At 37.3% G+C, this 15,222-nt stretch overlaps 1 pseudogene; it reads right to left on the bottom strand.

The window, feature by feature from the left end:
- Window positions 1–725: 725 nt before the first annotated feature.
- On the bottom strand, window positions 726–1,826 carry LOC149246993 (actin-related protein 4 pseudogene; annotated as a pseudogene).
- Window positions 1,827–15,222: the final 13,396 nt, after the last annotated feature.

The following is a 15,222-nucleotide window of genomic DNA, read 5'->3' as shown; positions in this document are numbered from 1 at the left end:
GTTGGGATGGCTTTCTGTTTCCCAAAGTCTATCAAATACTTTATCAGACCATTTTCTGAATTCTTGGCACAAATAACAGTCTTCTTGAAGACAGCAGACTCTTTGTCTCCTACCATTTTAAGTTGACAGAAATTCTCTGAATTTAAAAGGTCATCCCATCTAACGCAAGCATCAAGGTTCCTTATCTGTACAACTAGTTGTGATCCACTCCTTGCCATTTCAACAGAAGCTCACCATGCAAACTGTCTACTTCTTCTGGGGATTTCTAAACCTTCCCAATTTCCTCTGCGCCGTTTGCAAGTTGACAAAATCTTTTTCTCCGATTGCACTCTGACTTCGGGCTTACTCTTTAGCAACTTAACACAGTGGCACTTGTAACAGGTAAACATGTACTGAATTTATCCGAGAAATGGGAAGATACCGAACATTTCCAATGAAATGAAACTTGACAAAAATGGCATCGAAGAGGTCAATCCAGTTTCTTGAGCGCGGCCATGGAACATAAAAAGCTTCCAACCATCCATTCACCGATTTATCTCGAATACTTTGGGACATAGTCATTGCCTGGCTATTTGGGTTGTTTGCATCAGGAAAAACATGATCATAAGATAAACCATTCAGCATGCCATTGACAAAACCTTCTCTGCCACCCGTTTGCGTGGAAAAAGAACTCTTGTGGAGCTAGGCCACGAAGATAATGAACTACATCTCTCTCTGGCACTTCATCAAACACTTGCGCCCAAGACATAAATGCTATTCCATGAATTTGCCACCTGCCAATAATCGGTTTCACCCACAGCGGAAAGAAATCTCCACCGGCCCATTTGTATAGACCTCAGCCATGATATGAAAGCGGTGCTCCCATATAAACCCGCGTATTGACACATATCTGAACGAAGCACTAAATTATCCACATTACACTTATTTATACTCTCGATAACCATCTAGGGAAGCCCGCGAGGTGAATGCCCTAAATTATCAAGCTTTTCCATATGAGGCAGTGTCTAAAGTAGGGACGGGTTGAATATAAGATCAGGAAATTTGAATCTATCAGCTCCAAATCCTAATATCTGTCCATCTGGGAGTTCATAAGATTGTTGTTGGAATGTTAGAATAAGAAGATTCATCAAAGACTGTGTCTGGTACACGGCAGACAGCGCCAATGGGAGAAGACACCACAGCCTTTTGAATAACATAACCATCATGGACTGCAGCAACAGTTGTCGATCCACCACCACAGTCAACAACTAAAGAAGTGGGACATCCTGAAGCAAAGGAAGTTAGTACCGCATTCTTTGCTAAAAATAGGGCTGGCACCTTGTGACTTTCAAACATAAGCTCTGCTGCTCTCTCCCTTTGTTGTTGTGAATTGGAGGATGGTTCAGCTAGCAATATAGGATGCTCCTTTGGGTCAAATAGCAAGCGCTCACGAAAAGCATGGTCCCATCTGCTATCCACAACATCCCAACCAGAAACAATACCATCCTTCAGAGCTGGAATCACCTCCATAAAATCATGTCGGTAGCCCAGAGCTTGAGAACCAACATACAATTTCCGCTTGGATTTGGACTTCTCAGAGTCTAGCTTGACATTCATTTTGGCATCTGAAGATTCTAAATCTCCTTCAACTTTGACTGCATCAGCCATGCCTGTTTGCTCAATAGATCCCACAACAGAAGGAAAAACTGCGTTTGGGGCATCTTCGCCTGCATAACCAGCTTTACAAATATGAGACCCCAGATCAAGAACTATAGCTGCGACTTCATCACCTCCATACATAGTGCCGAGCGCCTATAGATGAGATACACCTCAGCAGTTGTTTCAGCAGTATATAATTTCTAACCATCCCATCCCGCAATGTTTAACTTTGCATCCATTCGTTGATGAAGCTATGAAGATCCTTATGCATCAATTCTGTCACCAGACAGCACTACTTCTGTCTTTATCTACAAACGAGTTTAATGCCTTAGACATTGCAGAGACCACCGCTTCCTTGAAATCACTGTCGCTGCTCTCATCTGCAGAACTCTGTACAATAGGCATGCTAGGATTTTGGACCTTCACTGAAAACTCGAACAAATCCCCAATTTCTTAGCACGCTGCGAAATCACCTAAACAGGTAGCGCTGCGAAACTGCTAAAAGGATTCATGCGCTGCGAAAACACTTTGTCCTTAAGCTAATCTGAGCAATTTTTGGAAACAGAATTTTTAGTGATAACACCTTCCACATTTTGTTTCCTCCCTCATTTTTGCCTGCCTAGCTAAGCTCTCCTTAGCCTGTGAAATCATGCGAGTTGCCCCTTGTCTCTCTGATTTTTTTCTTGTTAGTTTTTGTTTTGTCATTCTTAGTTTATTTTGTGTCTACCTACCAGAATATGCCACACAAGTCCACATTCCAAGTAGTTTTCCCCTTCCACCTCATCTCTGGAATCTGTGTACCCCAACTTAGCCTATTTAATTTACTTAAATTTTTAATGCTTAAAATAAGCAGGGAAATGCAACTAGGGTTATTACACCTTGCTAAGAAATATCTCCTAGTGATGGCCCCTTTACATAAAGTAATTACAACACTCAATAGAATTATTACTTTATCAACCACATATGCTTTTTATTACGAAGACAAGTAAAACCATGATAATAGACTAAAAAACAAAATATAATTATGAAAAAACATGATCTCACATAAAATCAAAAGTGATACCGAATACCATTAGATGTTCATATAAATTTCCAATTAATGCATAATATGAACATCGTGTCAATATTTCATAAAGCTAAAACCTCAAAAGTTATAAACAAGCATAATTAACAATATCTAAAATAAACAAGATGGCCATACCCTGTATAATAATTTTTGGGAAGATAAACATCTTTTACTGGTCAAAACCTTTCAAATGGGATGCAAAGATCCGCATGCCTATGAAACAAAAACAAACATTGTTACCCAAAACAAATTACTAGTAAGATAAAATGATCTAAAAAAACATTGATATCAAGTACGATACTGAAATATAAGGCAATAGATTTTCATAAAAATTCATAAATAGTTGTATAACATCTGGTTAAGTACAATTGAATTTTCAATCAAGTTGTACGAAAAACTCTAACAGAACTCCTTAGCCATGTAAATACCTGACCTCATTTCCTCCTTTTCTCTTGTCAATTTTGCTTATGACGTTGAGATTTAGTATATTTCTACTTAAACATATCTTTTTATACTTTTTCACATACTTTCACATTTTTATATTGTGATACTTATATGTTTCCTTATGTTCAATGCAATTTTTTTCTTAATAGACACAATATCTATGTTTTTAACTATAATAAATCATGTCGGTGCAGGTCACTACCATCGTGAGCATAGGTTTCTCCTCTAGAAGGAGATAATTTTTTCAGATGACATTAGAAACCATTAATGAGTTAGTAGAATATTCACTAGATCATCTAGAGGAAGATGACAAAACCCAAACTATTTATGATCCCTCTAATTCCATTGTCATCTTAAATGTATCTTGCTATATATTTTCACATACTTTCACATTTTTAGATTGTGATACTTGTATGTTTCCTTGTTTTAAATGCATATTTTTTCTTAATAGACACAATGTCTATGTTTTTAACTATAATAAATCATGTTGATGTAGGTCACTACAATTGTGATCATAGGTTTCTCCTCTAGAATGAGATAATTTTTTCAGATGGCGTTAGAAATCATTGGTGAGTGTTAAAATTGGCAACTAGGGCCAAACTCCATATGGGTCACCTTATTTGACAGCTGATATTTTTCTTGGATTCCTCTCTCCGAGAGGTGTAGGATTGATCTAAAGATCATTCGATTTCGACATGTAAAAATGAAGATATGAATTTATTTGTATTATTGACAAGTTGCCAAGGTCGGCCAACAAACAATACAAGCATTTTTACCCCCATTTCATCCTCAACGTTGCATATAAAAGGAGGAGACATCAAGGAATTATTTCATCATCTCATCTCATCTCATCACATCTCTCTCTCCTCACTTGACTGGGTACGCTAATCTAGGCAGCAATCTCTCACACGTGCAAAGGAAGGACACTTTTTGTTTGACTGCATTGACTGAATTTCAAAAGGTTGTTTTTTGGGCTGCATTGAACAACGTTGACCTCCCTTTGGCTACTCTTTTGGTGAGGCATCTCCTCCTTGGAAAATCATAGATCTGGGCATGAAAACCGAGGTGATCTGACCTCTGGTTTGACTTGCGTTGACTGCCTTAGTTGCTGGCTGCAGTTTGACTTCAGTTGCCCAGACTTTGACTGAGTTTTTCAGACTGTCTTGGAATGTTTGGGTTTGTTGTTGGAGGCCGAAGTTGACTAGTTTTGACTGATCTGCTTAGAGGAAGAATTCTACATTGTTTAACTAGCGTTGACTTTTCTGGTTAGGGCTTTTCTGTTGCTGTCATAAAATATCAAATTTATAAATTTGTACTATCTCTCTCTGCTAAACTATTGAAGAGTATAAGAAGAATTGATCAAGGGTTTCTCTACATTAGGGTTTGTCCTTGGTTGGTGCCACATCTTATGTCCTCTTATGTTGGCTTGTCTTCTATTTTTTATGTTTATGTTCTATCTGCAATTCACTATCATGATGATATGATTGCTAAACTGGATATTGATATTGGGCTAATAAAAAATTGTAGTAAATTTCTCTTAAGCATAGAATATACCAAAAATTATCATGATACGATAGTTGAGGTGAAGACAAAGCCCAAGCAAGAGTGAAAGAGCAATCACCAAAGACAGTTGGACAAGGACAAAAGGCTCAATGGGTTCCTCATCCCACTTCCCGGCTAAAGACAAGCTCCGTGAAAAGTCTGACTATCATGGATGGAAGATGTCTCTTGATTTGACATTGGAAGAACAAGAAGTGTTGGATTATGTGAAGGGGAAAATCCCTAAGCCTTCTTCAAATGCATCGTTTGCTATGAAGAACAATTACAATAAGGCTGAAGTCAAAGCGAAGAAGATTATCAGAGATTCCATTGATAAGCGTCTGGTTGCCTACATATCCGATTTGAACACCTCCAAGGAGATCTACGACAGGTTGGTCAGCATGTTCAAGGTTAGTGATGCAAATCAAATTTTATTTCTCAAGAATAAGTTGAAGGATATTAAGAAGGTCAAGGACGAGGATATTCAATCCTACTTCTTAAGGATCACTGAGAGCAAGAATTATCTTTTGTCGATTGGAGAGGTCATTCCTGGCAGGGAACTTACTATCACAACCCTTGGAGGACTCCCACCCGAGTGGTATATATTTAGAACCACTATTCTCAATAATGATCGAATTCCAGGGTTTGAAGAATTAATGTCGAGATGCATTCAAGAAGAAACAAGAATTGTGGAGCAAGAAATTCCTTCTAATAGAGGCAACCCAACTACTTTCTATTCTCACGCCAAAAGGATAAATAATGTAGGGTCTAAAGGTCATTTCAATGGAAAGCCTAGATCTAAGGGTGGAAGGAAGGGCAGGTGCTTTGTTTGTAATAAGTTTGGCCACTATGCAAGGGAGTGTCGAAATAGAAGGGACACATCACATGATGATGATCACAACCATTCCAGGGGAAACTTCAACAACAACAATCAAAGGAATGGCAGGTTCAATGGAAAAAGCAATGCAGGACATCAAGGAAATAGTCAACCCTCCAAGAAAGCAAGGAACTCTAGGTATGAAGAATCAAATGTTGTTAGCAATAAGGAAAAGGAATACTATCTTATATCGGCCCTATCCACTACCTGTCCTCCGGACTCTTTGGGGAATTGGCTAATTGATAGTGGTGCCTCAAGGCACTTCACCGGATACAAGGAAGCTCTCTCTAATCTGCTAGAGAATGAGACAAACTTGGAAATTATTCTTGGAAATGATGCCACCTATCCCATGAAGGGAGTAGGAAATGTTACCCTTCAATTGAATCAAGGTAACACGATTCATTTACAAGAAGTTCTATATGTACCTAATCTCAAGAAGAACCTTGTGTCCATTCCGACAATGGAAAACAAAGGATACAAGGTGGCATTCATCGATGGAAAGGTACGCATTTGGAAAATGAATTTTAAAGATGCTTTTACTCTTGGGTTCCAGGTTGACACTTCGCATCAAGTTGGAGGAAGTCCATTGGGAGCCATGTCTTGCGACACATCTCTACAATCTGAACTATGGCACCAGAGGTTTGCCCATATTCATTATGAGGCTCTACCCGATGTGAGACAGATGGTGACAAGTATGCCCGAGTTCAAAGTAGAGCATGAAGGATGCTTGACATAAATCTAGATGAGGTTTTAGCACTCAACTTTTCATTCCAACTACATCACATGTCCAATGAAAGCGTGTCTACAAAGAACCCACGTGACCGACTTCTTAGGATGGCGAAGTCTCTCAACCATAAAGAACAAGAGATTAACACTAATACTACAGCTTTCTTGGTCATAGTAGTAGAACAACAGATTAACACTAATGCTACACCTTTCTTGATCTGGTTCATGGAAGCATTAAACGGTTACTCATCAGTGTTTGAGTCTCTAGATGCTACACTTAAAAGGAATATCATAGATCGTATGAATATTGAAAAATAATGCCTTGCCCGAGACATAGTGAACATAATTTCTTGTCAGGGGGAAGAAATTATTGAGAGGTATGAAGCCGCACAAAAACGGGACGCTAGAATGACTATGGTAGGCTTTAGTGTGTATCCTCTTAGTGCTAATGTTAAGCACAGTTAAATCTTTACTCCATCAATCATACTGCAATAGCTAAAAGACTAAGGAAGAAGGAACTATGTATTTTGGATGGTTGGACATCTGCTTGGAATTGAGAATCAAGGATTGTAAGAAGGTTCTTATACAATAATTTCTTACAATTTATCAATACCATTGTAGAAACTGCATATGACTTTCATGTGTGTCAGGGAAGAGTTCAGAAATTTGCTTCCTTATGAAGGTAGAGAGGAAAATGCTAAGGCTTGCTAAAATCAGCAATATGCCTGTCTGCACAGTGGGAAACAAGATAGAGACAGTTACTATTTAACTTTCAGGAACTTATGCTTGACTAGCTAAAAATTATTGGATTTTTTTTCTCATGATCTTGAGTACAGAGTCTCATAATCAACTAGATGAAAAATCAAGTCTATCTTTCAAATGTTTGAACCAAGACTGTATCATTGATATTACAGCAATAAAATAAATAATTTCAGTTTATAGAAAGGTAGCACAGTGGCAACACACTTGAATTTTTGGGGTGCTTCGAACAATCTTGTCCTGAAGATATGATTCCAGGTCGTTTGCAATTTTTAATTGGCGCGGTTAGCTCTAATTTTGAAACTTTGTTGGCTCTGTTGCAGGTATCATTTTGCATCAATTCTTCGCCAGGAATTTTTCTTGGACTTGCTAAAGGAGTCTCATTTTCCGCATCCTTCATATGAGTAAACCTTTGATCCAGCACTGCTTTCCATACAAACTTTCAAAGAGAGAAACTGGAAGTTCAAAGCAGGTTACAAGACCTCCTTATATAACAGACACAGGTGATCCCGGAATGTGGCAAAAGTTCTCAACTTCGGCCGACACTAAAGAAAACAAAGAGCTTATGTTTCAAATCTCTAATGACGTGCTTGGAAAACCTATTCCTCTACGTTGCTATCTTGTGAAGGATAGTGTTTCCCTCCATTACTGACCGTTCTGATAGCCCTTTCTTCCTGATCCATTGGTTTTGGCTTCTCTAGACACTAAAGAACATTAGAGATTGTATTCCATTGCACAAAGATGCGTTGAAAGGGAAAATCTGCCAGAGCATAGTATTTCATGTTGAGTCTCAAATTCATGGTTCCATACAAATAGAAACCGCCAAAAGATATCTACGAACCAACTGAACATTACAAATTTTCAGTCTCAGCACGTTGAAGTAAATCTGTAAAGAATGTGGCATTAGATTTCTTAGCTTAGTGACAACCCTAATGTTCTATCCTATTTATCAATCATAAAAATCTCACAGAAACCTGTAAAGTTTGTGCCATTGTGTATGCTTAGCCTCTAAAAGCCCTAGCTTTCTATCTTCTTCGGTGTAATTTGAACATAACACCATCAAATACTAGAATAATAAATGTCCATTCTCAAATAACTTTGAAATGTGGAGAACCGAGACATAAATCATTCAATCAAATTACAAAATCATGATCCTTAACTCAATGCACTTCTTCCCAAACTTTGCTGTTTTTTTCAAACAAAATTGAGCACAGCCTCCTCTAGTCCGTTTATAGAGAGCCTTAATTTATGAAATATTGCATGTGAGCCAAAATAGAGTCAAAAATTGCCATTGAAAGCTCAGAATAACTGAACTGGAAAGAACCCTTGAATATATATTAATGATATTTTTTTATCTCTGATTCTTCCGCTTAAAACACTGTTTTGAGCATGGCCTCTTTCGACAGATTTAGTTCAGAGAATACAATGGATTATTTAATGAAATATTTCCAGAAATCCGAAATATAGCCAATAATTCCAATCAAGAACTCAAAATAACTGCATCAGGAGAAAGCTTATACGATTCATGCCGACAACAGGAAAAATAATGGCGCTTTGCAATTCTAGCACCCTTTTGCAGAAAATTACCTTTTCTAAACTCGTTTTGACGATGAAGAAACACAAATGAATTGTTGGAAGTCATGCACGAAGAGATCTAGTGGCTCAGGGATCGATTCTGGGCAATGCTTATGCGATTGCAAACCAATATTGTTCAGATGCGGGCTTGCGAGGTCGAGGGATACATGCAATGGCGGCAAACTACCAAGAGGCTTTGAATCTAAGGGCAGGATAGGATGTTTACTGTCCAATCATGTCATCGATGACCATAGATTTGTCTTTTAATCAAATGGATTTTCAAAGAATTTGGAATATTTTACAAATTTTATTATTTAAGCGGAATAATTTGTTTAGTTGGATGTTTTCGGTTGGGGCATGGGACATTCCACATTATCTAATTATCTAAGGAGAAAGACCATTGTCATCCTAGAGTTTACAAGTGGTTTTTAAGGCTCAATAATAATATAGACTATGAAAATGTACAAAACCACTACCAAGTGTTTCTAAGGTGAATAGTTAGCCTAGTGATGCTCATGAAGACCATTTAAGGGATGGTTTTTAGGACCTTAAGCATTGTTCAGGGATGAAAACTGGTTCATAAGGGCCCAAAAGAGGTGTAACATAATGTTCATGGTCCATGTATAATATCCCAAGCCACTTCAATACAACCCCTAAAAAGAAAATATTTTTCCTAGATATGTTGTATGGAAAATGTTTAATATTTTCCTTTAGTGACTAATTCATATTGACTACTACTACAGATTTAGAATATCTAGCATGAAAAAGTGTTCAAAATTTTTCATGTTATATGTTGATGCCTATTGCTACACTTGTTATCTTGCAACCTTTATTCTTCTATAAATATATAGTTGTCTCATATAAAACCTCAAGCCATAGGCTTGGTAACATCCTTCAAATAATATTTACTCTCATTTATTAAATATTTTGTATTTCCACTTTTCAACTTCACTCACAAAGAAATACAAATCTAGTTAACAATGAGTAGAATCCATCAAAAGTGCTACCTAAAGTCGTGGTTATTTTATCTATTAGATATGATGAAACTACTTATGAAATAAAAGATATCAATATGTGACATAGTAATCATGACCATTTATGGGAATTATTACCTATAATTATTCATCTCATACATTAGTTTGTTTCAATTACAAGAGATATTGAATAATCAACCCATGTTCATTTACCAATGATATAAAAAATAAGATGAGATTCTAGTTTCTTCTTTAGAAATTCTCATTTTGGATAGTCTAAGTAATGGTGTTTTATTTGAACTTTGGTATTGTTTAATTTTATATTATAACTTCTCTCCTATACATATTTATTTCTCCTAAAATTGCAAAGAGGATCTTTGGACTACATGCACATATAATTGAAATGGATGAAGGTGTCAATTGGGAGGCTAGTGAAGAACTTGCACTTGCAACTCTAATAGTGGATATTAACCATGCAAGATTGAGTGGTTAATATGTTGAGAAGTATCTTTAGTCATTGGAATTTAATCTTCAAGTCAGAGGGGCCATATAAGAGCTCTATCATTTTCTATTACACATGTTTAGAGATATTGAATTCTACATGAATTGAAAAATTTAGAGATTTGTGTCCAAGAGATCTTCAAATAAAAGAAAATGATATAGTTTCTTTGCAATGTGAGCATTTATTCATCTATAATTAGGCTAGGTTGGCATAAGATTTGTAGGGAGGATATCATAGAGGAGAATGTTGTCAAAAAGGTCTATAAAGAACTTCAAAAGAGGGTCTTGTTAAGCTTATGGATCCCAAACTTCAAAACCCCCCAAAGAGAAATTTTAATCTCCCTCGATAGTAGTGTGACCCAAGTGAATGGAGGGAAGCTTTAAAAAAGAGAGCTAGAAATATTATCTATTCAAATAAATCTTGTAAAGGTTTAATCAACAAAAAGACATGTCCAAGACCTCAGATTAAATATCAACAAAGAATCCCAAGTGAATAGAATAATCATTTTTTAGGCTAATGAAACCAACATTTCATCTTGTGACAAGGCCCCCTAAATGGCCAATAACATCATTAGATAAAAACTCCCGATGAGGGAGAGAATTCTATAGTAATTGGATCCCTTTTTCCCCATCCGCCATTGATTCTTGTATAATGACAATATGAGGGTAGTGAACTTGATTAAACTGTTTATAGCTAAGTTTTTTATAGGGTTGGATAATGCCTTGCAATTCAAGGGTAAGATTTTCAGTTTGAAAGAGATTCAACGCTTGAAGCTCTAAAGGGAAATTTAGGGCCATGGTTAAAATCATTTAAATCACTTGAAGCCATTTTGTAGGTTAATCCTACCCCCTCAATCACTAAACCCTAATTTAACTTATCTACCATAGTTCAAAGATTTTAGACAATTATTTCCCATTATTTTATGTTGGCTCTATGATACACTCAAGGTTAATGGAATGTTTCCAAACATGGCCTATTATTGTCTAATTTCCTAAAATATTCCATCTTCTAGGAGCAAGAAGGTCTCACTCGAGGCACATATAATAACTCCCATTAAGTAATGCGCAAAATGTCGAATATTTTAGCGGGGATCACATTCATTATGATATTATTGGTGCCAATTTAAACCATTAGAACTAACATCATTCAAATGAATAAAAACATGCATATATCACCCAAATATAGTACAAATACAAACAGATCAGTAGAACAGTATTTCGTTATACTAATAACATGCATGGTATTATATAACTCTAATGTAGAGTGAACACCAAAAATTGATAATAAAAAAGTGTAACCCCTCTTACAAATTATCCCTAATATTGAATCTATTCAAGTACCTTACAAACCTCGTATATATAGGAAACTAGAGTAGCTGCAAAAGATTCAAAATTATAATAGAGAATCAACCAACCATAAGCCACTTAACAAACAAAAAAAAGAGTACAAAAGAGTTTATTTCTTTAGAGAGATACACAAATTATCCATAAAAGTAGGTGCAAAGAATATATGAGATGACTCGTTAGCCTTGTGTACTTAGCCTTATATAAATCCACATATTCAACCTTCTATATGTTTACCTCTACAAATTCATATTTTTTCAAGTTTTGTTGAGCTTCTCTTTGTGCCAAAACTTAGTAAAATATGATACACAAAAATGCCTCGGTCATGCCTTCCAACTCATCCTTGAGTTGGGTTCTATGCTTCATATATGTCCTCCTCTTATGACCAATATTTGAATCGCATGACACATATCAAACTTTCACCTAGTAAGTATGGCTTGTACCTATGATAACTCCCCTTATCTAAATATTGGATTATGATGATCACAAGTAGGTAACTTTCTTTATGAAGCCTTTGCATGTGTAACTTTATTATGGTAGGACTAGCATACATAGGTAGATCTCTAATATCCCTGTGGATTTTTTATTACAATTACACATGGTGATAACTAGAATAACCATGGGGAAATATATACACGTGCAACATACCTACTTTAGGCAATCATAATCCTCATCTTAGCCACATTACTAGATACTCTTCCCAAAATATGTTTGATATCTCCTCCCAATTGTAGTTTTCAACTAAAAGGATCCATCAAAGCTTATCTCAGTTTCATGTTGGCCTTCTCAATTCTAAATGTACAACTACCTGAAAAATGGTGATGTTGAAAAATTGGACCAAAATTATAGGAAAGACTAGTGGCCAAATCCTTCACTTACTTTACCTTCATTGTCCATACCTAACTAATGAGAGCACAAGAACACCTGCTTCTCTAGAAGCACCTATAATAATTTTGTGGGTTTAGCTAAATACCCTTTGGTTAGTGTTTACACATCAGTCTAGATACTAAAGTGATGTGCCTACAATCGTAATCCACTAGGTATATTTTCTCTTAAAAAACTATGCAAATATAGATGTCCCTTTTATGGCCAAGTTCCACCAAAATGGTTCCTCCTTAGTCTGGTTGCGTGAAGATGAGTGCAAACCAACCTCTTGTCATGGTAATAATCGCCAACAACTAGTCCAATAAATGTCGCCAAATTTCCACAGTCCAATGCTTCAATCACCCAGGGGTATAATTTCGACCACGAACCCTTCCAACAAGCACAATAATCTCAATAAATGCGTCATGGGCCACACTGATACCTTCTCTGAATACCAACAGACGCCCCTTATCGTGCACCTTGGTGCATTTTGTTTTTTTCTTCCCCCCCATTCTCTGTGCGTGGTTTATCGGGTGTTGTTCATCCTCTGCTGACTCATACTCATCCAAATCCGATACTCTAGTATCCTCAATACCAGGTTCCTGACGAGTGATGCCATCAAAACGTCCTGAAGTGCGAGCCGCAAGAGCAGGTCGCTAGCCTTGGGGGTTTGCTCTTCATGAGCATGGTACATTATTCGCAGTATTTACGATGCCATATGTATCAGTCCCATGAACGCTCATGCATAAGACGCCCCTTGTACATTTGTCGCGAGACCCTATTGTTCAAGTTCCTAGTACTGTAACTCTGATGGTGATGGGATATTCAGGACCGGTTGAGCCTGGTCGTCTTGTAGCTGAAGAAAGTTCGGATTTACCGTCGAGCCCAGGTGGGAAAACCCTAGGGCATTTAGGGAAACCTTCACATCATCCATCTCTGAGGTAAATGCATTGATCTGGACTTCCGGTTCATGGTGTATCGCTGGTGAAACCCCAATTTGGTGTTGATGTGGCCCCTCAACCCAAATTTGGGAAGCCTCCATAGAATGAGAAGAATAATCCACAAGTTCCTCGTCGATACAAAATGATGTTCACATGTACTCCGTTATACTATCCCTATGTGATGCTATGCACAGCACCCTCTGAGAGGCATTGGCCCAACTGAACAAAACGTTCACCTCCACCGTTCGATCCCCTTACTAGTTGATCGAGAAAACCCGCGGGACCATAAGCTGCCAAACCGTCGCAGATAAATATAAACCATGTGCACTGACCCTTGTTGGCTAGCGTTGTGACCATTCCCTCACACTGTTATCGCTCCCGGGTGTAGGTGAAAACCCATCTTCGCACCAGAAAAAACCCTAGGGTTACACTGCCATGGAAATTCCTCTTGGATTCTTCTATATGATCTTCTCTAGACAAATTCCTTATTTCCATTTGATTTTTGTTCTATCTACAATTTCTTATCTAATATTGGAGCATCTCCATAGATTAGTTAGCTTTACTAAACCAAACATTTTATTAGAAATAATCATTAATCTTATAACATTACGACTTCACTGCACTTTTTAACCACACAACTTATTTTTATGTCACCATAATTCACCTTTAATGTAACATGATTACATTGAAAAATCAACCAAAATCCCCCCAAATAATTTTTCCTACATAAAAACAAGAGTCATATGATTAATAATTCTTTACCATAAGCAATACCTCCCTATTAAGCCAAAGAAAACACTTACACATTTCATTTAATGGGATTTAATTCCAATTGAAAAACACAAAATCATTTCATTTAAGTTCCATTCAAGGTTTCACTGCATTTCTGCTTTTCAAATATCAAAATTTGTTCATTTCCCTCGTGTTCCAGGGTTTTTCAAATATCAAAATTTGTTCATTTCCCTCGCATTCCAGGGAGGAAGGTCACGGCCATGTTGTCGCAGGTTTGATTTGATACATTTGGTTGAATACAATAAATTGGATTCTAGGTGCCTCCAATCATGGTGGTTTCATTCTACGAAGGGATCTGCAAAAGGTTCCCCACACTCCTGTGCGATGGCCCATCCCCAAACCTCCATCAATCTTTGCAACTTTAAAGCACTTCTAGACAAGTGCAGGAGGCACTCAAGAGGCTGTATGTACAAGATTCCGCAGAGGAAGATGGAGCCAAAGGTATGGGTTATGTGCCAAAGAAGACGACAAGTGTCTTTCTGACCCTGAAATCAGTGAAGAAATTAAGCAGAAAAGAGAGAAAAAATGCGTTGATTAAGACAAGGAAATAAAATGTCCCAAGACTGTAGGAGGTCACCATCTAGACGCTTTGCCACAGGTGGATTGTGACGATCCAGTCGTCCCTATAAATGTCAAAGACACGAAAAAGGCATCAGATTTGCCTATACCACAGGGTTCCGAGAGTTCCGGAGCAATGAAATCAGATGCCGAGGAAATGGATGTGAGCTGAGACAAGCAGGATCGAGGCTTTGTGCAAGAGGAGAGCTTTCCAGAGGATACTAAACCCACTCAAGAGGTAGGTAACTACATTTTATTTTTATTGTTTAATTATAAGAATTAATGCAAGAAACTTGTCCATGAGTGACTTCCGTTGGTTTAGGTGATAAGTCTGGATGGTAATATTTCTACCAAAATCGCCCGGTGCTTTCCTGTTATGCCATTTAGGTGGCGTGGACAACAGTGATAGTGAAGCCTGGTGGTTGGGTTAAACTCTACTGACCTCACTAGTGAACCAATGCCTTATTGGTGGTTTATGTAGAGATTTTCACTTTTGAAATAACTAATAGCTTGCCATATGTCATTCAATAGAACGGTTTAGGTTGGAGGTCGATATTACCAAGTAAATTTTTGTTAAAACTATGATGGGAAATGAATGGAAGATTAGATCTACCCGACCGATGG

The sequence above is a fragment of the Pinus tabuliformis genome, chromosome 7, assembly GCF_031772625.1.
Source record: "Pinus tabuliformis cultivar Carrire ecotype Pingquan chromosome 7, CPIR1, whole genome shotgun sequence".
Classification (NCBI taxonomy): domain Eukaryota; kingdom Viridiplantae; phylum Streptophyta; class Pinopsida; order Pinales; family Pinaceae; genus Pinus; species Pinus tabuliformis.
The sequence above is the reverse complement of the archived record's forward strand: the minus strand, read 5'-3'. Positions and strand labels throughout refer to the sequence as shown.